Source organism: Paroedura picta, chromosome 11, assembly GCF_049243985.1.
Source record: "Paroedura picta isolate Pp20150507F chromosome 11, Ppicta_v3.0, whole genome shotgun sequence".
Lineage (NCBI taxonomy): Eukaryota > Metazoa > Chordata > Lepidosauria > Squamata > Gekkonidae > Paroedura > Paroedura picta.
In genome coordinates, this window is record NC_135379.1 from 33,808,850 (window position 1) to 33,834,024 (window position 25,175).

Consider the following 25,175-nt stretch of genomic DNA (forward strand, 5'->3'; position numbering starts at 1 on the left):
TAAGAATTCTAATGTTCAAGATGAAGTGAAGTTGGGGAGGGAAGTTGGAAAGTTCTGAGATGAAATTTACTTTTTCATATCTCAGTGTCTGTGCATGAACCTAGGCAATACATTGAGATTATTTCCTGAATGGATGCCACTGACCGTATAGGCACAATGAGTTAACTTAATGCATTCCACTGTGTGTCATTTGTGTACAGCAGGGGTAGTCAACCTGTGGTCCTCCAGATGTTCATGGACTCCAATTCCCATGAGCCCCCTGCCAGCAAACACTGGGGAATTGTAGTCCATGAACATCTGGAGGACCACAGGTTGACTACCCCTGCTGTACAGGATCCATTTCACTATCCAGGCTCAAAAATAGGATGAATGGTAAGTGATTCCAGGCTTTATAAGTTTGTCAATGTATCAAGCCAAAACCACCATGACCATGGCTACAGTGCATGAGACTCTACTGTGCCTATCATCCAAAAGATATTTCAATAGATGACTCTGCATGGTGGAAAAAGCTTTCTAGAGACCGGATTCGCATGAGGAAGGGCACAACTAGTAGTTTCCTCTCATTAGTACATAAGGGGCAATAGAAGAAAATTGTGGGCAATTGTTTCTATGCCTCGATTCCAAGGGGATTCTGGAAAATCTGCCCTGAAGTACTGTTAAGGGGAAGGCATTCAAGTGAACAGGTAGGGCAGCTCATATACTAAAACTGGAAAGATACAGAGAAGATTAGAATGACTTCTGTGCAAGGATGACCTTTGCAAAGACATTGAGCAGGCTCCACTTTTGGGTGGTGTTACTTTTGGGGGGAACCTACCGGGTATATGTTTGTTGGAAAAAGCATTTTATTTGCTGAGGATGTATTTCTCCCTCAACTTAATGGGAGGTTTTAGGAAAGAGATTCCAAGAAAGAGCTGACACAGTTGGGATAAATGTCCCTGGGGCTTAACCGGTAAATATCACTCTCAAAGTGCCCCCATCGATCATTGTGATCTGTCTTTATGATCTGTTGTCCATGATGGTAAGCATTTTTATTGCAGACCTTAGTTGCAGGCAATTGCCTGACAATAGCTTTCTGCAGTATCTTATTCCTGTCACCATCCTTGATTTTGTGTAACCTGGCAGCAGAGAAGGACACTACTTCTCATCACTGGCCTAACAGACCATTTCTATCCTTAATCCTGTGACAATGGATCAGAAGAATAAATCAACCCTTTATTAGAATATACTTCAATGATTTCATATGAAGTTTCAAGAACAAAGGTTAGTACTTATATGTGGAACCTTTTCAAACAGTGTAGTTCAGAATACAAACACACACATATTATAGCCCTTACCTAAATAGTCCAGGCTAGCCTGATCTTGTCAGGGACTGGAAGCTAAGAAGGGTTGGCCCTGGCCAGTATCCAAAGAATACTAGGGTCATGATATAGAAGCAAGAAATGGCATACCACCTCTGGAATCTCTTGCCTTGAAAACCCTACATGGTGACCAAAAGTCAACCCTTGATGGCACTTTCCACCACCGGTTTAGAATACAATTTCCAGGAGTAAATATTTTAGTTCAGACACTGCCAATAGACCAAATACATTTGCCAGAATTAGATGTAACCTGGAAAAAATGAGCTGGAACCCAAAGCTATATATTATGAAAACATAATTCTATTTCTGTTACCTTTCCAACAATTTATTGCGGACAAAAGATTTTAGAATATTTCTAATTAAAAAGAAATAGTCTTTAGTGACCACATGCAGTTCTTATTTATGTACTGTTTTACGTTTAGCTGCCTTTGTTTTGCTTCTATTAGAGTTCATCTGCTTTTAATATATTACATGCAGTTAGAGCCAATTCAATTAGTATAATGTTGAAAAGCTGTGACTATTACATAAATTTCCATAGCACCTTACAGATTTTGGGAGTAAGTCCTCATAAGAAAATTTTGCTTAGGAATTTTATGTTAAGATCACATGAGAAAATAAGGTACAGTTGATTTTCACCAACATCAGTTATACTTGTTATCCTGATATCTAATAACAACTTCATTTTAAAATAAGTTCGGTATTCTTTCAGTGTAATTTTTCATTGTCTTCTGGTCCTTTCCCATCTCTATTTATCTGCCCTTGTTATTTTTATTCCAACACCACTCTCCTGCACAAAACCTTCTGACCCTCTATTCTGATCCATAACTATATCTCCTTTCTTTCAAAAAGTTCTTTAGACTGTAAGTTTCAAGTCAAAAGCTGATGGATCATGGATACTAGGACCCACAACTCATGAAGCATGAGGTCAATGAAAACCAGCTATGTGTCTGAGAGAGCTTTACTGAGAGGGTGGAAGTTGTTGAAACAGGTTGTTTCATTTTGAATATTGTATATGTTGGGATAAGATATTTAACTTTTGGTATTAATTTAAACAAAAAAGGTAAAAGACACTTAATGCAATGCTTAACCCATTGCATAGGAGAGACTTGTGAGAACCTCCCTGAAGCAAAGAACTCAAAGACTGCACTTTTTTAAAGCAAAGAAGTTGGTTTGCATCAGATGACCAGCGAAAGACTTCTGAATGGGATGTTGAGGAAGATGACTCTTATTTGAGCCTTACCGAGAAAGAGTTTTGGTATTCAGCCTTGACTAACAGAAGTTTAACACAGCCTGGAAAACTAGGGAAAATTGGCAAGGACACGCGGGTAGTTAGATGGAGACTCCCATTTGGACTCACTACCCAGTCAAACAGGAAGTTAGCTATGAAGAGTTCAGAGATCCCTGATACGGTGTGGTTATAAAAGCCCAGTTACTACATTCTTGCACCTGGCCTTGAAAAGATAGTTGCAGGAATGTGGAAATCTTGAACATCTGAGCATCAGAATAGGCCTCACATTAACCCTTGAGGGGATATTAGGTTGCTTAGCCTCACATTGATTCTAATATTATTTTGGTCATTCTTTTCTTATATATTCTGCATGTTAATAAAATGTACAGGTTTGCCACAATAAGCCTGCCAACCACTTCTTGCACTTCGCCCATATAAATATTTGTGATATTATAATTACTCTCATTTATCTTGAACTGAAACATTTAGTGCCATTTTAATATAACACCAGAAGACCATCTAAGCAACTTCCTCTCCACTTGAGTGTTTTGAAATTTTAGAGATGCACAGTGCAGTCCATAAGATGTCCCTGCTATAAATACTAGAATTGTTTCTCTTCTGTCATCATAAATATTGCCTTATAATTGCTGACAGAGCTTTTAAATACATCTCCTTAAATAAAGAGGCTCAGATGAACTTCAAGCCTTAGGCGGGGGGTGGGGTGGGGTGGTAATATGTAGCTTGATTTCCTGTTTCTTTTAAATATACATGGCACTGCATATCAATGTCTTTCCAGTTTTACAGTATTTTGCTTTGACAGCCTTGTGATAATTTGCAGAGATATCAGAACCAATTCGAATCATTTGGCATGTGAATTTCACAGCTGGCAACATAATGTTTGATGTTTAATTACAGTTTTCCTGACTAGTGAAAGATCCTGTCTGGAGACTCAATTTTTTTTTTTTTTGGCCATGTTATACATCAATAATTATGAATTGACTGGGAAGCATCCATGTTTGGCTTCCCTTCTCTTACAGTGGCTCAGAGGACATAGAATCTGTTTCAAGTGTCCGAATTAAAAATGACAAATAATGTGAAGCATGATAACTACCTATAAGCATCCAGTATGAACAAGATCTTTGCAGATGGATAGTGCAATTTGTAATTTTTCTACTTAGAAAGCTTTTCTAAATTACCTGAATATGAAAGCTGCAATCAATGCCAAGAACAATCATTAGGATAACATTCTCAGCTTTTCTCTACAGGACTCCAGTGGGAAATGTTTGAACTACTCTACGGCAGCTAATTGTTTCAAATCCAGAAGGCTTGGTTCAGACATAATGGCAAGTCATGGTTTGCTGCAGTATGAACAAGGCTACTTATAAGATCTCTGGCATCTTTCCATCATACACAGCAAAATAAGATGCTAATTTCAGGATTCCAGTCCGGGCACTACTTGCAAATATGCTTTGTAGGGCAAGCACAAAGTATAGTTTGGATGTACCAGCAAATGGCATTTTGATGTAATTCTAGATCCAACTTTGAGGTAATCCCAGATCAAAATTATTTTTGCTGTATGGATGGATTCAGGCATTATGTGTGTACTTAGTAGGAAAGCCCGTTGTGAACTGTAATGCAACAGGCGCTAGCTCATGGTTTGATGTGGGTTTTGTGCCTCACTTGGAAGCTGCCAACCCTAAGAGGAGGTCTCTCTAAGTACAACAGTCCTGATCCAAATCAGGTTCAAGCACACCTAGGAAGTGTGGAATTCCAGAACATGAACCTACATCTATCTGGCAACCTTACCTGCACTCTGCATTTTCTTCACCTGAAATAGGCCAAGGGTACTATATAGCTGATTGAGTGGCTGTGGAGGCATTATACCCTTTTGAGGCCCCACTTTCATGGAATATTTCCAATCCAGGGGTAGCCAATTTCCAGGTGCACAGATGAAACAGGAGGCAAAATAACCCCTGCAACAGTATCCAGTTTCATCTGCAGAATAACCTTGCGTAGTTCAAATGTTCAGAGAGTGGTGGAGAAGAGACACGCATGGCTTGGCTAAGTCTTTCCTCCAGCAGTGAGGCCAGCCACAGCAGTATTTTAAGTGAGATGGGACTTTTCTGTAGCCTCCCTGTCAGCCAGTATTAGGCAGAAGGAGAAAGCTTTCCCACCTCAAAAGGAAAGGACACACATGCCCTCAGACACCCCTGTGTTACTGTTGGAAACTCATCCCTCGCCTCAGTCAGGGGCTGTTAGAGGCTTCCTTTAGAGCAGGCCTGAAGGGAATGGGGTGTGTGTGGAATCCTAAGCAAGAGCAACAATTGGCCCCGAGTGGGGGAGATTCCACCAATAGGAGTCTTCGGAACCTTCAGCATTTAGTCAGGGTGTATGGTCACGACTGTATGTATATAGATGCCTGAATACTTTTCAAGGCTTGTTCATGTGGTAACAATATATCATGGTTTGTGTAATGACAGAACAAAGACTAATATTCATATGCTTAGGGGCATAATTCTGGCAAAAATAACTAGATGAAGAGCTTTGCTCACTGTTACAGAAATAAAAAAAATATTCAATAGTATCATTTAAGCCCTTTTTAGTTATTAGTCCTTGGGCTGGAACCTAGCATCTTCTCCATTAGTATGAACGAGGGTCACTTCTAACCACCAAAGACGCTACACTTAGATTTAATAGGCAGGAACTGTAGCAAAGACAGAAACAGTGCCTCTCACTGCTTGTCTGCTTCATTTGGTGCCTTGCAACAGTAATCCTTCCATTACTGCTGTTTTATTGTTGCCAGTTCCAGGTTGGGAAATAACTGGAGATTCAGAGGGTGGACCTCATGATGGTAGGGGTTGGGGATGGACAGAGTCCACCATCCAAAATCACAATTTCCTTCAGGTAAATTATTGTCAGACACCCATAGATCAGCTGTAATCCTTGGATATCTCCAGCCATCACAAGGAGGATGGCACCTCTACTATGGTTGGGAAGGAACCATCAGAAAGAAATACACTTCCCTCTGGAAACAACCACATGTATTCACTTATAGCTGAGTTATTTGCCTTCTGTTTAAACTAGCTTGGGGACAAATACCTGAAAGACCTAGTATAAATGTTGAAATACATAATACTAAACTTTGATCAAAATCCACTTAGTTGCTTATATAAAAAGATCTCACTCACATTTATACCTGTACTAGCTTTTTTCTGATATATCACAAAGGAAAAGCAGGAACTGGCTTTTAGTTAAAATAAATAATAAGAAATAGGTTAGTCCACCAGCAATTGTTCTTTCTAGTACTACTGCATTTGTATAAGTTTAGGTTACTATAACAAACTTTCGGAAACATACTTAAACGTTAAGAATATGTAAACAAAGTACTACTGTTTTCAGATGTCTGCTATGTTCTGCCCAAATCTGGGAGGATCTTTATATGATATTTTCTCCCTATTAAAAAAATGATGGTTTTCCTCAACAAAAGATAAATACCACAATCTCTGCAACTGCATCTGACTTTACAACTGAATTCTAAATCAAACTCAATGGGTCCTGCAGTTGGGTATCTCTATCCTTCACCACACACCTTTAAACAGAGCAAGATTGACAAGGAAAGGTGGTAGCTGAGGAAAAGTTGTGAAGCCCATGCATACTATATTATGCTACTGTTGCAGAATATTAGTGACTGAAAAAATGAACACAGAGGAAAGTTAATAATCACCTGCTAACCTTCTGTCAAAATATTTCATTTGCTTTGGACCTCAAATATATATCCCACCATTGTTTTCCCAATGGGACTTGCTCCAAAATGTGCACAGGTGCTTACAGGCTTAAAATGCAGATACTAAAAAGTCTGATTTCGGTTCCATTAAAAAAAATAATTTGAGTAATGTGTGGAGAGGATTCAACCATCCTCTATGGAGTAGTCATGCAAGTTAATATGCTCTTATGTTCCTTTCACTTAAGACTCCTTAGGCTAGAGGAAGGCTCAAAACTGTGCTCGATGAAGTAGCAGGACAGGACTAGAATCTACCCCTTAAATAATAAAAGGCTACATAAGTGAAACACTGACATTCTGTAGTTCCAAGACCAAATTGGAATGATGCAGTTAAATTTAAGCATTTCTAATCCCCAGTACGGGATTAGAGGGATTAGAGGAGTCACAAATTGGGATCAAGATTGCAGGGAGAAATATCAACAACCTCAGATACGCAGATGATACCACTCTAATGGCAGAAAGTGAAGAGGAACTAAAGAGCCTGTTGATGCGGGTGAAGGAGGAGAGTGCAAAAGTTGGCTTGAAACTCAACATCAAGAAAACAAAGATCATGGCATCCGGCCCTCTCAATTCCTGGCAAATAGATGGGGAAGAAATGGAGATAGTGACAGATTTTATTTTCCTGGGCTCCAAGATCACTGCAGATGGGGACTGCAGCAAAGAAATTAAAAGACGCTTGCTCCTGGGGAGGAAAGCTATGGCAAATCTAGACAGCATCCTAAAAAGCAGAGACATCACCCTGCAAACAAAAGTGCGTTTAGTCAAGGCTATGGTATTCCCAGTTGCAATGTATGGCTGTGAAAGTTGGACCATAAGGAAGGCCGAGCGTCAAAGAATTGAGGCTTTTGAACTCTGGTGCTGGAGAAGACTCTTGTGAGTCCCTTGGACTGCAAGGCGAACAAACCGGTCAGTCCTAGAGGAGATCAACCCTGACTGCTCTTTAGAAGGCCAGATCCTAAAGATGAAACTCAAATACTTTGGCCACCTCATGAGAAGGAAGGACTCCCTGGAGAAGAGCCTAATGCTGGGAGCGATCGAGGGCAAAAGAAGAAGGGGACGACAGAGAATGAGGTGGCTGGATGGAGTCACTGAAGCAGTAGGTGCAAACTTAAATGGACTCCGGGAAATGGTAGAGGACAGGAAGGCCTGGAGGATCATTGTCCATGGGGTCGCGATGGGTCGGACACGACTTCGCACATAACAACAACAACAAATCCCCAGTACATTCAATGGGAAAGTCAAACATACGCTTGAATCTCCAACTGCTGAAATAAATGCAACTTAGAAGTTTTCAGCTAGGATTGGATTGTATCCTTCGGTTTTTTAATATCTAGGGCATTTCCGCACATTGGTCTAAATAGCAAAATGCCCGCTGAATGCAATATGTTATCGCTTCTCAGTGGCCCTCCTCATCTTATAGCTGTCTCGCCTTTTTCAGCCGACTTTTCACGCATTTTACCCTCCTCATTTGCAGCTAGAAATGGCAGAAGAGAGAGTAAGGCGCCTTAAACTTGTTACGCTTCGGCCTGCGAATCTCTTTAGGCAACCAATCCCTTCCTGCATATCACAATTTGTAGTGACAAAAAATAAAATGCCGTGTGAGCCACCCTGAAACGGTCATTTAGCAAGGGTATAGGGATGATCAACCATGAACCTTGCTTCTGTTGCATGATGTGCCTGTTTTAGAACAGCAAAGCACTCACATTTTGGGGAGTGTGCCAAAAACATGGTGTTTTAGAGATGCTGTGATAACTTCAAGTTGTTCATTATTTTGTAACGAATGAAAATTTGGAAGCATGCTTTGTGTCACATCACTGAATAATATATGTTTCTGAGTATCACTAGCCTCTCCTACACGTGTATCCGCATATGCGTTGCTCTGTGCACGTTGCCATTTTTACAAAGAAAAAAATCCCCATCCCTGGGAAGAGGGGAGGTGAGTTCGAGGGTGGGACATTGCAGAGCTGAATAACACGTGTTTCACCCATCATACGTTCGTTTTCCAGGTTGACTGCTGGTTGTCTGCTGGTGGATCATGATTTTTAGGTTGGTAAATCCACTTTTTGTGATTCCCGAAGTTGCGCTTTAACATGGAGGATGTCACAAGCCAGCTGCTGCCCAGACACTGGATGTAGGCGACATCATGTGGAGGGGCCAGAATATGTTGCCTACATTCGGCAAACATTACACTGCATTTATCGCGTGCGGAATTCCCCCTAAATTTCCAAGAAATTTTGATGTCTAAGGGCAAGCATAGTCCACTAAAAACCACACATGTATGTGGCATTTCTGCACAAGCTAGCCAGTGCTTTGGAATGCTCCTCCTCCATCTGACAGCTCAGTATCATGCAGTGTGTCACTTTATAACTCAAGTTTTTTTTTTAATCTAGAAAGGCTTAGGTAAACAGGTCAGCAGCTACTACTAAATCACCTGTCAAATTTACACAGCTTTCACTCTATTTAATCTGGATGTCAATAATGTTTTCAACTGTAATTTTACAGACAATGTACATGTGATGCATATTGTGAACCACCCTGAGCCTGTGTACCAGGCAGGGGGTATAGTAGTAGAACCAGTAAGTAAGTAAATTGGTTTGGTTTGAGGGGAGGTGTGCGTCATTTCCCCATAAAGCACTTTCCTGGGGAGCATCTTTTTTGGGGGTCGTAATAGACCTTGAAAATCCAAACTTGGAGGGCAGGTAAAAGAGAGTCATCCAGAAATCTCCTGGAAGTTTGGTATCTTTAGTCTGTACGGGATCAGTTCTATACACTCCTGAATCTGAAAATGATAGTCATTTTGACAGGCACAGATTCAAGTTAAGAAGAGTATAAAATAAATCCTATGCAAGCTAGAGACACCAAACTTACAGGGAAAGTAGAGGAATATCTAGGGGAGGTCCCTTGCATGTTTGGTGTCTCTAGCTTGCACAGGATTTCTTCTATACATTCCTGAACCTGTGCCTGTCAAAATGTACACTGTGGTCATTTTGACAGGTCCAGGAGTTCAGGTGTGAATAGAACTAATTGTGTGCACACTAGAGATATTACAGTCACAGGGGACCACCCCTTGATGCTCCTTGACATGCTGTCCAAGTTGCTGCCTTGAAATTTTGTAAATATCTGTTTGGAAATGTATTTGCTCATGAACTGGCAAGAACAGTTTGTAACATCATGGAAAATTCATGCTGGTTGATCTGCCATGAACTTGATTGTGCAAACCGTGAACTAGTTAAAATTCATCATGAACTTTAGTTCATGAACCAGTTTGTCCCCATTCCTACTATCCACTGTTAAAATAAAATATGGTGTATTGTGTGTGTTGAAATATCTGTATCCTCAGAAAAGGCTAACCAATTCTAATTAAAATCTGGAATGCTGAAGAAACTTCATTATTTTTTAAATACTTCAAAGATTTTATTACATGAATGGAATTAACAGAATTAATGAAAAATGGCTTACAAACCCCTTTCCTTTCAGAATGCTCTACTTCCAGCAGCCATTAATCTTCATTGTGTGTATGTGTGTGTGTGTGGGGGGGAGTAGTACTTTAATAAACTTTTATAATTAATAGCAATATTAGGAGCACATGCTGGTTTCAACCATGAACTGGTTAACAATTAACACAATACATTTTTGGGCCATGTGTGAATCCTATCACAACACAATGCCAATAAAAAAAGGCAACCAGAGAGTACAAAATAAAGTTAAACTGAATTTATGGCTTCAGTCTGACTTATAATTTAGGAAGACTTCATAAATCAAGAGTTTCTTGTTTCTTGTTTAGTATGTTTTCTTGAGAGCCATTAAATATATATAATTTATGTACCAGATTGCTTTTGAATAATACATGTTCAATTGATCAGACTAGGAACAGGGGTGTACAGGAGTGATAGTCTCATGAATCACATCCATAATTACACAATAAACTAGTATAAAATTCAACACTATATCAAGAAGAGCAGGGCTTTCTCTGTTGTGGCCCTGGTTCTTCAGAGCCCATGTGCCAGTCACTGACATTTATTGAAAATTTTTTGAATTAAGAACATGAAGTAAAGCTGTATGTATACAATATTATTAAATAATTAGCCATAAAAAGAGAAAATAAGAACATAAGAAGAGTCTTGCCAGATCATATCATCCAGCTTCATGCGGTCAAGGCCTTTGTCTGATGTTGCCTGCATTAGTATCCACGGTTAACTACCTGTCAATGTGGAAGTTCCCTTACGTAATTATGGCTAGTAGCCACAAATGGATCCATCCTCCATGAATCTGTCTTGCCCCCTGCTGAAACCATCTATGCTACTGCTCATTTTTCAATCACATGTTGACACAGCGTCTCCAAATAGTGTCGAAGAGTGGGACACATTAAACAGCCTGTCATGGTGTGCTGGCTTTTGTGGAGTTGCTTTAAAGTGACATCAACATGGTTGCTTGGTCTTGCCAACAGGACTTTATAACACAGATCATACTCTTCACTGCACTCATAAAAGGTGGGCACATTATTCCTTTAAGTTTCCCAGTTGCTACTGTCATGGTTGGCTAAAGTATGACAAAGAGTAGCGACATTTTGAACAGGTGTCCCTGGCAGCAAACTGATGCGCATTTATGTACAGCACAAGCTTTGTGTTTGAAGCAGAAGACAGAAAGTAGAAACACCCTTTAATGAGGCCACATTAATTCACACATCATTTAAAGAGCATGAAACAGTAACTAGTAAACTAAGATAATGGATTACAGGCTTTTATCAAACAAATTGTGGATGTTAAGTGGTGAGTGTTTTAAGTCGTAAGTGGGAAAGATACTCTCGTCTTCCCATTTTGCCCTTAATGGATCCCAGATGTCAGCTCTGCCCTTCAACTTTCTAATGAGTCACAGCTGTGAGCTTCTCTTTTGAAAACTAAAGTACAAGGCAGTTCCCACAGTGGGGCTTGCTCTCCATAAGTTCATCAAAAATAGAGATAAACATTATCACATGCGCCGCAATGAAACCTAACATGGAGAAAAATGTCAATACCATCATATAATTTGACTTTTGAAAAGTGCAACTCAAATGATCATAACAAATCATCAGTCTCAATAATTTACACTTGACTCAAGCATAATTTTCAGAAGGGATCCGAACCTGGATTCAAAGATGGCAAGTGATCGACCAGGGCAGCTTTGGACATGTAGTTGTATAAATGATGTCACATTTATTTTCAACAGTGTGGCAACTTAAGGCAACCACAGAAAACAAACAAACAACCCAACAAGAGTATTTGTGAAACTAACTTCCAACTATGGAATCCATTTACTAGCACAGAGAAATCATATTGAAAATGCCCAAATGCACATTCATTACAGATGCAGCCTACCAGTAAACTGAAAATGTAGCAGATAGGTCAAGATGCAATCCCTGGCTTCAGTTTGGGCCTTTCAGAAATTAGCCCAGTCCCTTTAAGAACAAAAAAGGAAACAAAGGAGGGAGAATATAAATGTTGCTCCTTTCCCCCTCCAATACAAACAGAAATGGAGTAGCACCTCCCAACTGTTTTAATTACACTTCATGAAGTGTATACTGCCCTGAGCTGCAAGGGAGGGCAGGAAATAAATATAATATAGTAACATTAAAAATAATAAAAGTTTTAGCACAATAAATAATACAATTCAGCCTGGACCTTTCCACTTCTGGAAAAAATGGTGCACTAGATGTACTCTGTATTTGCTGTATGGTTCGGGAATGCTGCTAAAACTGGTTCCCCCCTGTCCCATGGGAAAGAATTTGTGGTAGTTCAAAAGATTCATGTTGGCTTCCTCCATTGTTTCCCACATTCCAGATCTGACCAATGCAATGTTCTCCACCTGCCTTTCCCCTGCTCCCCTTCCTACGGTATTTTTTAAATTTTGATCATGATTGCGTTACAATGGAATTCTGCAGCAGTACAAGCACTATACACACCCTGCCTTTCCTGTCTCCCCCTCTAGTATGACTGAACATGCAATGGGGCACTCTGGAGGGAGGGTGGTGAGCTTTCCTGTATCTCTGTGCTATGGTTCACAACAGCCTCCTGCTGCTGTTTATGAGAACAGGAAAGGAAAAAAACCAACAACAACACCCAGTCTTTCATGTTACAATGTGGCAGTGATAAACAAGTTTATTTTTTTTAATTCAGTATATTGGGGGGGAGAAGGAGGAGGCAAATGAGGGCATAGAATTTTTGAATAATGAGGGCCACTTGAAAGAAAGGTGCAAACAGGTGCTATTGTTTTCAAGCTCCCTATGAATTGGTGTTGTTCCCAAGAAGGCTTGGAGGGGGGAGTGAGATGCACAGCAGATGGAACAGAAAAGAGCTTAGGAATTTTTACCACGGGAGGAAGGGAGGGGGAATGAGGATGCCAATGGAAACAAGATTGCATTAGGACATGATTGCATTATTGCCATGCTTAGATTTTTAAAAAAGGAAGGGAGGCAGTGGGAGATGGGACTAGCCACTCTCCCAACAGAAGTGCAAAATGTGCAAAATGGAAGCTGTGAATGGACTCCTACATGGTGCCAAATTTGGGGTCTGCATCCAGAATTCAATGTGGTGAGAATGCACCAGAATATAACAACAGTGGAAATGGTCCAAGTTATACAATATAGCTGTGGACTCATAGGGAAATCTGAAATCAGCAAAACATATAGTTCCATCACAGATCTTTTTATTAATAAATTCATATCGGCCTCAGCAAATTTGCATTGCTGCCTTAGAAATTTTGTTGTTGGCGGGAATGATTTAATTTGCTAAGAGGAGAAAGGAAGAAAGTGGAAAAATAGAAAACGTATGTCTACAAGAGAAATGAAGAAAATGGCTGACTTTCCACCTTTCACTGGACTGACACTTCTGGGCTGAGGCTTGTAGGCAGGATATCTCCCTAGACCAGGTCTTCTCATTCCAGAATTTGACATTCCTCTACTTCAGGTTGCTAAAGTGCAGCGGCCCTTACTACCTATAATACCTTGAAGGGCACCCTAAATTGTCAATCTAAGTACATTCTTTCCCCCAGGTTTGGTTTTGCATAAAATAGCTGAAAGACATTAATCACTCTTGACAGTCATTCCTTAGAAACTTGCCCATCTTCTTGGTGTCTTTCTGACAAACTCAAAATATATGTACTCTAAAACAGAAACAGCCATACACTGTAACAAGTGCAATGCAGCTTGCTGAAGAAATATCTGCAAATGTGTACACTATCCTCCTTCATACCTCCCACTTCTCTTTTGTTTCTGTGGCTCCATTCCTCCATCCTACGTGCTCTTTCTCTGTTTGCTCTGCCAGTTGTCATCACAGGCAAACAATCTTTCATTTCTGCTCTGAATAAACTACTGGCTTCCATGGCACCAGGGCAAGGACACAACAAATACTTCGGTACCTGCAGATGGACTCTTCAGTTTTCAAGCCCCTTGATCTGGGTGCCCTGCCTAATAGCCCTGCCGAGGCAAAGGTGAAAAGGGGCTTGAAAGGGAGCAAGCAAAGATTGCTTTATTCTTTGGATTCAGGTGGGTAGGTGTGTTGGTCTGAAGCAGCAGAACAAAATTTGAGTCCCGTGGCACCTTGAAGACCAGCAAAGTTTCATTCACGGGATACATTTTTGTGTGCATAAAATTTTGTAGGTCTTAAAGGTGCCACTAGACTCAAACTTTGTAATATTGTTTTATTTCCTTCTCCCAAAAAAAGCTCTCCTTCTCCTTAGTTCACAGGCAGCCTTTGTGGCTAGTGCCAAACCCCTCCCTTACCCAAACACAAAATATGCTTTGTCTCTCCTGGGACCGAGATTCCCTCTCTCAACCAGTTCTTGCAGGGTATACAATGGTTTCCACATTCAGAGTAACACAACATTACTTGTAACTTAGCTTGTGTGTGTGTAGCACTGCAATCCTATGGAGAGGGTTTTGAATGGAGTAACTTCAAATTGGACTGAACTGTAATTCACTTGAATTGGTAGACGAAAAGCAGTAATTTAATTTTTTTTAAACAAGTGGTCAGCTGTGGAACCTGAATTGCATTAGCTGGAAAACTTCTACTTGCATCTGAAAAGGAAGAATCAGCACAGGTACACAGATGATCTCCTTGAAAACAGGGTTACCAGGAACCATTTTCAAGCACCTGGGCTTTATAGACAGGCTTTTCACTCCATTTCCTATTGTTTAGAAAGGCAGCAAAGTGACTGTGGAAGTGAACCTTGTGAAATTTATAAGAGAATGCTCTTAATCACAGATTCAAGTGGGTAGCCATGTTGGCTGGAAGTAGCACAACAAAAACAGAGTCCAATAACACCTTTAAGACCAACAAAGATTTATTCAAGGCATGAGCTTACAGGTGCTACTGGACTCTGTTTTTGCTGCTCTTAATCATATTCTAGAGAGCCAGTTTGGCGTAGTGGTTAGGAGTGCGGACTACTAATCTGGCAAGCTGGGTTTGATTCTGCACTCCCCCACATGCAACCAGCTGGGTGACCTTGGGCTCGCCGCAGCACTGATAAAGCTGTTCTGACCAAGCAGTAATCTCAGGGCTCTCTCGGCCTCACCCACCTGTTGTGGGGAGAGGAAAGGGAAGGTGACTGTAAGTCGCTTTGAGACTCCTTCAGGTAGAGAAAAGTGGCATATAAGAACCAACTCTTCCTCCTCCTCCTCCTCCTCCTCCATGAGTTAAGTTGCTCAGTGAAATGTAACAAAAAGGAAGTGGCTTCCCTCATCTGGGCTCACTAATGATTTAATTTATATTTGAGAGGGGTGGGGTGGGGTGGGGTGGGGTGGGGTGGGGTGGGGGACGCAGCTTGCAAAGACACCAGGCACAACAAAATGTTCTTTGGTTTAAACTTAGCCGCAATAACATCAGCCAAGCTGATGGATTGAATTGTTACATCTGAAGGATGAAAATCTTGGTATTTAAGCATCTATTGTGGCATGTTTTAGTGATGCTTATTTTCATACGTCCATTCCAACAGCCTTTTTTGAGCACTGTCTTGTTTAAACAACCAGTTAATAAATACCAGTGCCCCTGATGACCACTGGAACCGCTTCATGAGTTTCATAAACATGAGTTTTGGTCTGGCACTGCAGAAGACTCATTTGGTCAAATCCCACTCCATGTGACTAAGTAAGTTCTCTCTGTCTGTGGCATCATCAGAACGATGAGAAACTGCCTTGAACTGTTACATGACAGGATTGCCATGAGGCAATATGCATCTAAGAATGTATGCCATAGAAATAAAAATAAGAGACCATTTATGACAAGATTTTCACTTTAATTTGCCATCTGGACACTGCTTTCTAATGGTTTTATGGGTGGATGGCTACAGGTTTTAATTTGTATTTTTAACTAATAAAAATAAATAACTCTGAAGTTTAGAATCCCCTGGTTTGGTTTATTTTGATTAAGTACGCAAATTAAGGTACACAAATTAAAATCTGATACTACTGCCAGCAGTAAGTCAGAGCTAGACATCTGGCGGGCAGACTCAGTGCTGTGAGTTTTGGGGAAAAGAAGTCACTGTGGAACAACTGGGTGACAACGCCAGGGCCATAGTGTCAGGATTGTAGAATCTCTGTCATAAATTAGCCTGAGTTCCTCCATGTCAGTTATATTGTTTAATGGGACCTGGCGCCTGCTAGCCCCGGCCTTGTAGTTTGTAAGCAATAAAATAGAATAGTGATGTTATTCTAACCTTATCTTGTTGTGGGCTCACAGGGTTGTTTGTACCTCTCTCAAGGATGGGAGTTTGGAATCCTGTTTTTGTTTCACATATGTCTTTCTTCACTAACCCCCCTCCTTGGGAACTGTCAAGTTTTGGGCGGGAGAAATGTATTGATAAGCTGAGGCAAATCTGGCTTCGAGTCAGATTTGACTTTCAGTCCAATGCGTATAGTGCTAATCAATAAAACTATTTTCTTTTGAATAAGTTTTGTTGTGAGTTTCCTGTGCGTCTGACATCCCTCCGCATTAAAACTAACTTCACTCCCCCATCTAGCCGGCATCCACCGGGCGAGGACAATCAGGAAATGCTCGATGGAAAGCCCGGAGAAGGCGGGGTGCCTTTACATTCCCTGCCTCCACCCACTCTTTGTCCCCCGAGGGGAAATCTTTCCACTCGATCAGATATTGAAGGCGACCCTTGTGCAAACGAGAGTCTAAAATTTGGTTGACTTCATAGTGGGTGTCTTTGTCGATGTAAATTGGCACAGGCTGGTCTGGAGGAGGGTGCCACTCGTCTGGGACCGGAGCTCTTCGCAGCAGGCTGGAATGAAAAACCGGATGCACATTCCTATAAGTCTTTGGTAAAGCTAGCTCAACAGTCACAGGATTAATCAGTTTTACCACCTTAAATGGCCCCACATATTTAGGGCCAAGTTTCTTAGATTTCTGCTGGCACCTCAGGTTCTTAGTAGACAAATAGGCCAGGTCTCCCACTTTCCAATCAGGTGCAGGTACTCTTTTCTTATCTGCTTGAGCTTTATAGGCCTGTTTCGCCTCTCTGAGGCTAGCAACAATTTTTGGCCAACCTGTACTGATGGTTGATGCCCATTTATCTATGTCAGGAGTTTCAGTGGAGCTGAGTTCCCAGGTGGGGGCTGTTGCCAAATCAGTCCCATACACTACTTTAAAGGGTGATACCCCTGTTGAGGCATGAACCCCATTGTTGTAGGCAAATTCAGCCAGCGGTAATAAGGAGACCCAATTGTCCTGCTGGTGATTGATAAAACAACGCAAATACTGTTCCAGGATTTGGTTTACTCTTTCGGTCTGGCCATTTGATTCAGGGTGATAACCCGAAGTGAGGGCTTGCTCCACCCCCAATAGTCTCAAGAGTTCCCTCCAAAACTTGGAAACGAACTGGGGGCCCCGATCCGTCAGGACACGTGTCGGGATCCCGTGCAGACGTACCACGTGTTCAATAAAAAGAGAAGCCAATTTTGGTGCTGAAGGCACTCCCGTGCAGGGAATGAAGTGAGCCTGTTTAGAAAAAGCATCCACTACCACCCATATAACGGTGTTCCCGTGGCTGGGAGGGAGGTCCGTAATAAAGTCCATAGTGACATCTGTCCATGGACGAGAGGGGGTGGGCTGTGGTTGCAATAGCCCCTTTTTCTTGCCCCCAACCGGTTTTGAGGCAATACAAATAGGGCACCCCTGCACGTATTTCTCCACATCTTTGCGCAGGGACGGCCACCAATACTGTCTCCTGACTAGGTGCAGAGTTTTCACGAAACCAAAGTGTCCAGCAGTCTTTGCGTCGTGGCAAAGTTTCAAAACTTTTCCCCTGGTCGCAACAGGAACAAAGAGTCTCTCGCCCTTAAAAAAGAGCCCTCTCTTCTCCGACAGATCAGGGCGGAGGGAGCCAAACTCCGGATCTTGTGACATCTCCTTCTGGACCCAGCCCCCTGGGATGGGCGGAACAGTCTTTACGTGGCTGCGCGTCACGGCGGCCATCCCTAGTTGGGCGGGGGTAAAAACGGTGTCCACCAATGGGTCTCGTTTGCTGTTGTACTGGGGCAGGCGTGACAATGCATCTGCCAAAAAGTTCATTTTACCCGGCAGATGCTTAAGGGAGAAGTTGAAACGGGCGAAAAACTCCGCCCATCTCATTTGCTTGGCGGACAGCGATCGGGGCTGCTTGAGTGCCTGAAGGTTTTTATGATCCGTCCAGACGACAAATGGGATCGCGGACCCCTCTAGCCAATGCCTCCAGGTGGAAAGGGCCAATTTTACTGCAGCCGCTTCTTTTTCCCAAATAGCCCAATTTCGCTCTGCTCCCGAGAATTTCTTGGACAGATAGGCCAGCGGGTGTAACTTCCCGTCCTCCCCCTCTTGGAGGATCACGGCCCCCATTGCTACGTCCGAGGAGTCTACTTGTACAGTAAATTGCTTAGAAGGGTCAGCATGGGCCAGTACTGGTTCGGACGTAAACAACAACTTTAGTTTGTCAAATGCGTCTTGACAGGGGGGAGTCCACAGAAGGGGCGTCCCTGGGCGGCTCGCCGCTTTTCCCCCTTGTTTGGTTTTCAACAAGTCAGTGAGGGGCAACGCCACTTTAGCAAAATTGGGGATGAAAGTCCTGTAAAAATTAGCGAATCCTAAGAAACTTTGCAGTTGCCTCCTGGTGCGGGGAGGTTCCCAAGCCAGCAAGTCGCGCACCTTGCCAGGGTCCATCTCAATCCCAGCCTGGGAGACACGGAACCCCAAAAACTCCACCGCATCGCGGTGGAACTCACATTTAGACAGTTTAGCAAACAACTGGTGCTTCCGCAAGCGGTTGAGCACTTCGCGGACCAGATCAGCATGACTCTCAACATTCTCAGAGTACACAAGAATATCATCAATATAAACCAACACCCCCTGGTACAATAAATCATGCATAATTTCATTAATCATATTCATGAACACGCCCGGAGCGCCGGCGAGGCCGAACGGCATTACGGTGTACTCAAACTGCCCCAGGGGGGTATTAAAGGCCGTTAAATATTCGTGCCCCTTCTTGATCCGAACTCGGTAATAGGCTTCCCTCAAATCCAATTTCGTAAAAATCCGTGCCTTCCCCAAATGTCCCAACAAGTCTTTAATCAGGGGGAGCGGGTAGGCATTGCAGGTAGAGACCGCGTTCAACCCACGGTAGTCAGTACACAAACGTAGCGAACCATCTTTTTTTTTTACAAAAAGGACCGGGGCCGCCAATGAGGACGTGGCCGGTCTAATAAAACCCCTCGCCAGGTTCTTATCCAGAAAACCCCTAAGCTCCGCCATTTCCCGGGGGCTCATGGAATAAAGTTTGGCTTTGGGGAGTGGTTCCCCTTTCTTCAATTCGATGGCACAGTCAGTTTTACGGTGGGGAGGGAGTTGGTTGCACTCGACCTCCGCGAACACATCCGCAAAGTCCCGATACTCAGGAGGGAGCGCTGCCCCCCCCGATCCCAAAGCGGCCACAACCCCCTGGCTTGGGGGATCCCGCGGTCGGGCGTGCTGCTTGCAGGCGGGAGAGGTAAAGTCCACAGTCCCTTCTTTCCACTTCACTAGGGGGTCATGCTCCTTCAACCAATCCAACCCCAACACACAAGGGAAGGCAGAATGAGGGGCTACCAAAGGCTGGATTTGCTCCCAATGTTTTTTTATGTCCAAGTCCATTGGGCGCGTTTTCGCTGTGGCCTCCCCTCCGGGAGCACATTTCCCGTCTAATTGGGTGATTGGCAAGGGTTCCCTCAGCGGCACCTTTCCCACCCCCAAAGTCTCGGCCAGTGCTGGGCTCACTAGGGATTGGGTGCACCCCGAGTCCACGATACACCGGACTCCCACTGTTTTCCCCGACTTGGGGTTGGAGAGCTTGGCAGGCAGGAGTAGCAAGGGGGAATCACTCACCACGCGTTTGCCCCTGTTGGCGGCCTGCTGGCGGGGCGCCTTTACAGCAGACCGTCCTCGTTTCCCGACTGCTCCTCGGCTTGATCCTCGTCCTCCAGCCCGCTTCCCTCCTCCGAGTCGTCCACTGCTGGCACGGTAGCCACTGGCACCAGGAGAGACTTGGCACTTTTCTTTGGAGTGGTTTTCTTGGCAGGCTGGGCTTTCGGTGGGGCGCTGCTCACGGCCTTCGGAGTCGCTGCTGCTTTTGTCGGGCAGTGTGCGAGAAAGTGCCCCGCTTGGCCGCAACCCAAGCACAGCCCCTTTTCCATGCGCCGGGTGCGCTCAGACGGCTCCAACTTGGCTCGGGGCTTGGCTTTCGCCGGGGTGGAAGTTTTCGCCACGGTTTTGCCTGCCAGGACCTGCACCATCGAAGCTCGCTCCAATCGATTTTCCATCTCCCCAGCCAATTGGACCCACCCTTCGACTGTAAGCGGGTCTTCCAGGAGGAGGCATTTGTCTGCCAGAGTAGGATTGAGGCCCCCCACAAACGACAGCACGCGTTGGGGTTCCGTCCAGTCCGGCACCGAGGAAGCCAGCTCCTTAAACTCCCTGGCGTACTCGACCACTGACAACTTCCCTTGCCGGTGAGCCCTGAGTTTTTTCTCCGCGGTCTCTCGCTCGAACGGTTCCACGTACATCTGGCGCAGGGCTCTCATAAAATGGTTGTAGTCACGGATGGCTTGGGGGTGATAGCGGTACAAGTCCACGAACCACTTGGCTGCTTTGCCTTCGAGGGCTTGACCCACGAAACGCACTTTCTCAGCGTCGTCCTGGAAAGTGAACCCCATTTCCATCATGTAGGCCTGGAGGTGCACCAGGAACGTAGGAAAATCGGAGGGGTCTCCGGAAAACTTAGCCTTGAATTTATAGGTGCTCCGCATTTCCACACCCCGGAGGTGGGCCGGTAGGCGCCCCGGGCCCCAATCCGCCGGTGCCGGGGCCGGTACTGGGGGTCTTGCACCACGGCCAATGCCTCGTCCTCTCCCCGCCGCCGCTCTTGCTCGTTCCGCTGCCCGCGCCGCCTCTGCTGCTCGCGCTGCCGCTCGCGCCGCTTCGCGCGCCGCTGCTGCCGCCGCCGCCTCGGCTCCCGCAACGTCCGCCGCCGCCGCTGCTGCTGCCGCCGCCGCTGCATCCTCGCCTCCGTCCGCGCCGTCCCCTCCGGCCCCATCGCCGCCCGCGCCGCCTTCGTCTTCTCGCTCCTCGTCCTCGCCTTCTTGCTCTCGCTGCGCTCTCGCTCGAGCCTCTGCCTCCGCCTCGATTTCCAGCTGCGCCCTGGCCCTGGCCAACGCCTCAGCATCCGCTGCCGCTTGCGTGTCCGCCATGCCGTGTTCCCGCAGTGCAAGCCCACCACTCACTCTTCGCAGGCTGGTATCGTGCGCACCACCACCGAGCACCTCCTTCAGCAGGCGTTGCGTTCGGCGCTTCTCCTCCGGATCCAACCGACCCGAAAGATCCTGCAGCCAGTTAGTCACCCTGTCCAGCTTGTACTGCAAGTCCTGTGTCTCACCCACAGGCTCCAGCGCGTAGCTAGGCAGTCCCAGGTGCTCCGGCCACTTCTCATCCCCAGTAGGGCGGTCGTATCTAGACAATCGCCTGCGTTGGGTGACGTGTCGTTCCAAAAATTCCTCGGGCCCCGGGGTTGTCCCCGAGATTGCCCGCATCATGCCCGAGCTGTGCGGGCCGGCACTCGCGCCGTCGCCCTGGGAGAGGTCCCAATCCAGGCCCTCTCCCTGCTCAGAAAAAGTATGTCCCTCGCCCTGCATTTTGCAGGTGAAAGGAGTTGTGAGATTTGACTTGATGTCAGACGCACAGGAAACTCACAACAAAACTTATTCAAAAGAAAATAGTTTTATTGATTAGCACTATACGCATTGGACTGAAAGTCAAATCTGACTCGAAGCCAGATTTGCCTCAGCTTATCAATACATTTCTCCCGCCCAAAACTTGACAGTTCCCAAGGAGGGGGGTTAGTGAAGAAAGACATATGTGAAACAAAAACAGGATTCCAAACTCCCATCCTTGAGAGAGGTACAAACAACCCTGTGAGCCCACAACAAGATAAGGTTAGAATAACATCACTATTCTATTTTATTGCTTACAAACTACAAGGCCGGGGCTAGCAGGCGCCAGGTCCCATTAAACAATATAACTGACATGGAGGAACTCAGGCTAATTTATGACAGAGATTCTACAATCCTGACACATAGGATGATGCAAACAATGGAATGAGGCAGCACAGCATGCATGCTTGAGCACCCTAACCCATCAGTGCGGCTCAATTTATGATCACGCATTGCATTCAGTGGGCTCTTGGACCTAAATCCCAACAAGGTGAATGTATCTGTCACCAAAGTGCAATCTCTTGGGCATGCACATAAATGTCTTCTTTTTATAATGCCTACGTGCACATTTTAAAAACTCAGCTAAGTCCAGACAGCTTAAGCATTAATGACAGCAGAACTGTCTAAAAGCACAGCTGCTGACTTCAACAGTGGCTGAATTTGCAGGGCAGGGGAAGTGGTGTGGGAAGGAACAGCATGTTCCCATCGAGCTGTTTGTGTGGCGGGAACTGACTCTCACAAGGCGTGTGATTCTTGTGCATGGGGATTCTGGTCACAAGGCTTGATCTGGCAGCTGGACTGGGTGAAGGTGGTAAAATGCCAGCTGCACTATCTTTGTGACCTGGGCTTCCATTGTAAGGGAAGCATACAGGATCACGCCCAGGTTCCTGGCGGAGTGAGTCACTGAGAGCTGCACACCATCCAGGGTGGGCAAATGCACTTACTCACATCGACCCTTCCTACTTAGCCACAGGACCTCTGTCTTTGAAGGACTGAGATTCAGATTACTCTGCTTGAGCCATTTCATCACTGCTTCCAGGCATCTGGTTAAAGATTCTGGGGGATAATTAGGGCAGTCATCCATCAGGAGGAAAAGCTGGGTGTCATCTATGTATTAGTGGCAACCCTGCCCAAGTCTCCACACTAGCTGAGCCAGAAAGCGCATGAAATGTTAAATAAGATAGGAGAGAGGACTGCTCCCTGTGGGATTCCACATGTGAGCTTATGACGGTTAGATACTCTTTGTCTTGTTGCTACCCTCTGTCCACAATCCCTGAGGAAGGAAATCAGCCATTTGAGGGCTGTTCCCTGTATCCCAGTGTCAATATGGCAGTGAGCTAGGAGCTCGTCATCGACTGTGTCAAACGCCACTGACAAATCTAGTAGGGCAAGCAGCACTGACCCACCTCAGACTAACTGGTAGTGGAGGTCATCTGTTAGGGTGACTAGTGCTGTCTCTATCCCATGACCATGGCTGTAAACCCAACTGACATGCATCAAGGGCTGAAGGTTCCTCTAGGAATGCTGATATTTGGACCATGGCAGCTCTTTCAACCAACTTCCCCAGAAATGCTAGATGCGAGATAGGGCAGTAGTAGTCAGGCTCCTATGGATCCAAGGATGGCTTTTTGAGCAACAGGCTAATGGGCAAGGGGTTGGCTTTGTTGATGCTAGCACCCTGTCCACTTCTGAATTGACTCCTGAATGTTCTCTCCAAAGCCAGCTAAGGGGCCTCTAGTTTGATTTCTGTGCCCAAAGTTTGAGGGAGGTCATGGCGAAGGGTTGCGGTTAATAGTCTAGGGCAGGGGTAGTCAACCTGTGGTCCTCCAGATGTTCATGGACTACAATTCCCTGCTGGCAGAGGCTCATGGGAATTGTAGTCCATGAACATCTGGAGGACCACAGGTTGACTACCCCTGGTCTAGGGAACTGTAATGTTCAGGCGGTGGTGGCCTCTAGCAGGGCAGGCAGGGCATCTTGAGGTCCCTTAACAAGGGCCAGGACATTTTTTTCCCTACCTAGTAGAATGAGCTCCTGGAGCATTCAGGGCCCTGTCAGAGTTGGCACAATTCTGCAGGGCCTGTAGGATAAAGCTCCTCCACCAAGCTTTTAGTTGGGGCCAAAGTGAACATCTAGTTATACACCTATTTAAGGCCCCACCCATCTAGCCATGCATCGATCCATCCTAACTCATCCTGAATTTTTGGGTAGAATTCAACACACACAATAGACATTCTATGAATATATTGTTGCTGCTTTAATGTGTCACTATCCATTTAAATTAATTTTAAGTGTAATTTTTATCTAGTGTAGTTTGTATTTTATATTTTGTTGTACACGACCCAGAGCCAACTCACTGGGAGAGCAATCTAAAAATCTGATAAACTAAACTAAACTAAAATTATTTTGAAAATTCAGCATGATCATTGCCATAATACTGAAAATACAGGAACACTTCCCAGATCAATGGAAATAAAAGGAAGTGTGGAATCTGCTTGTAGAAACATGATTTTGATTTTACAAGCTTACATGTTCACCAACAAATCCTAAACAAACTGACAAATCCCCCCCCCCCCAAACACACACAAGGGGAGTAAGGCCTGATTAATTTGGCTTTCACAGTCACATGCCCATAATGAAGTTGCCACTTGAAAATTAAGGCATAGTGATGGGTTCCTTCAGAAAGGAGTCATCACTTTTTTTGATAGCCATTCTGAGGTGTCACAGAACCCATTATGCATTCAAGAAAACGGTGGCTTCTTTGAACAAGCCTTCAGTTGGCATTGCCCACAAACCACATATAAACACTGAGAATTCCGAGAACCAATTTGCATTTTAACACAAGCTTCTGCATCCCAATCATGGTCCAGCCATCATCATTCTACCCATAAAACCTACAAGTAACAAAACAACAACAGGGGCAGTTTCATTTCTAATCATAAACAAGGGACAAGGACAACAACCGACAAAAGGGCAACTTTAATCGTGGGATTAGATTAAAAAGAATGAAAACAGACAGGCATTACCAGCTGTTACAATATTTAATATATAAATATATGTGTGTGTGTGAGTCTCATTTAGACATGCATTATTAAACTCTGTGGAAATAAAATATATCTAGGTGAATACTAATGACAAATATTGCAAAATCATGGGAGCAAATTCAAGCTCATTTCAAAGGCAGCAAAGCCTTTACAATCCCCTCCCCCAGACCTTGTGGACAACCAAAAAAAGAAACTCAGAAGACAAAAGGACAAAACCAGAACCTCGTTACTACACACCGCTATACTGCACCTTTTAAACAAAACATCTTGGATTCGACGATTAAATTCTCCAGAATGGGTAAACAAAGAATAAACTTGAATGTGCATCACAATACACAGTTTCTGAAAGGAGTTAATATTTCACATATTGTGATGTCTTTAATGATGAAAAGAAATTATACAGCCTGCCATGATCTAACAGTGCACATATGCAGGAACTACAATCGCTACACAGAATTTTCTATTCATAACACTTTCCCATTCACTTCAGTCAAGGAGATATCCTATCATGTGT

The 25,175-nt window shown here is 44.3% G+C and overlaps 1 protein-coding gene and 1 non-coding gene across 9 annotated transcripts in view; one reads left to right on the forward strand and one right to left on the reverse strand.

The window, feature by feature from the left end:
• Nucleotides 1-25,175, reverse strand: part of ZNF385D (zinc finger protein 385D) — a 411,072-nt gene that overhangs the window by 29,678 nt on the left and 356,219 nt on the right. The gene's annotated exons all lie outside the window — the stretch shown is intronic.
• On the forward strand, nucleotides 678-785 carry LOC143821183 (U6 spliceosomal RNA). The gene has a single exon (XR_013225723.1). It is a non-coding gene; the product is annotated as a U6 spliceosomal RNA (small nuclear RNA).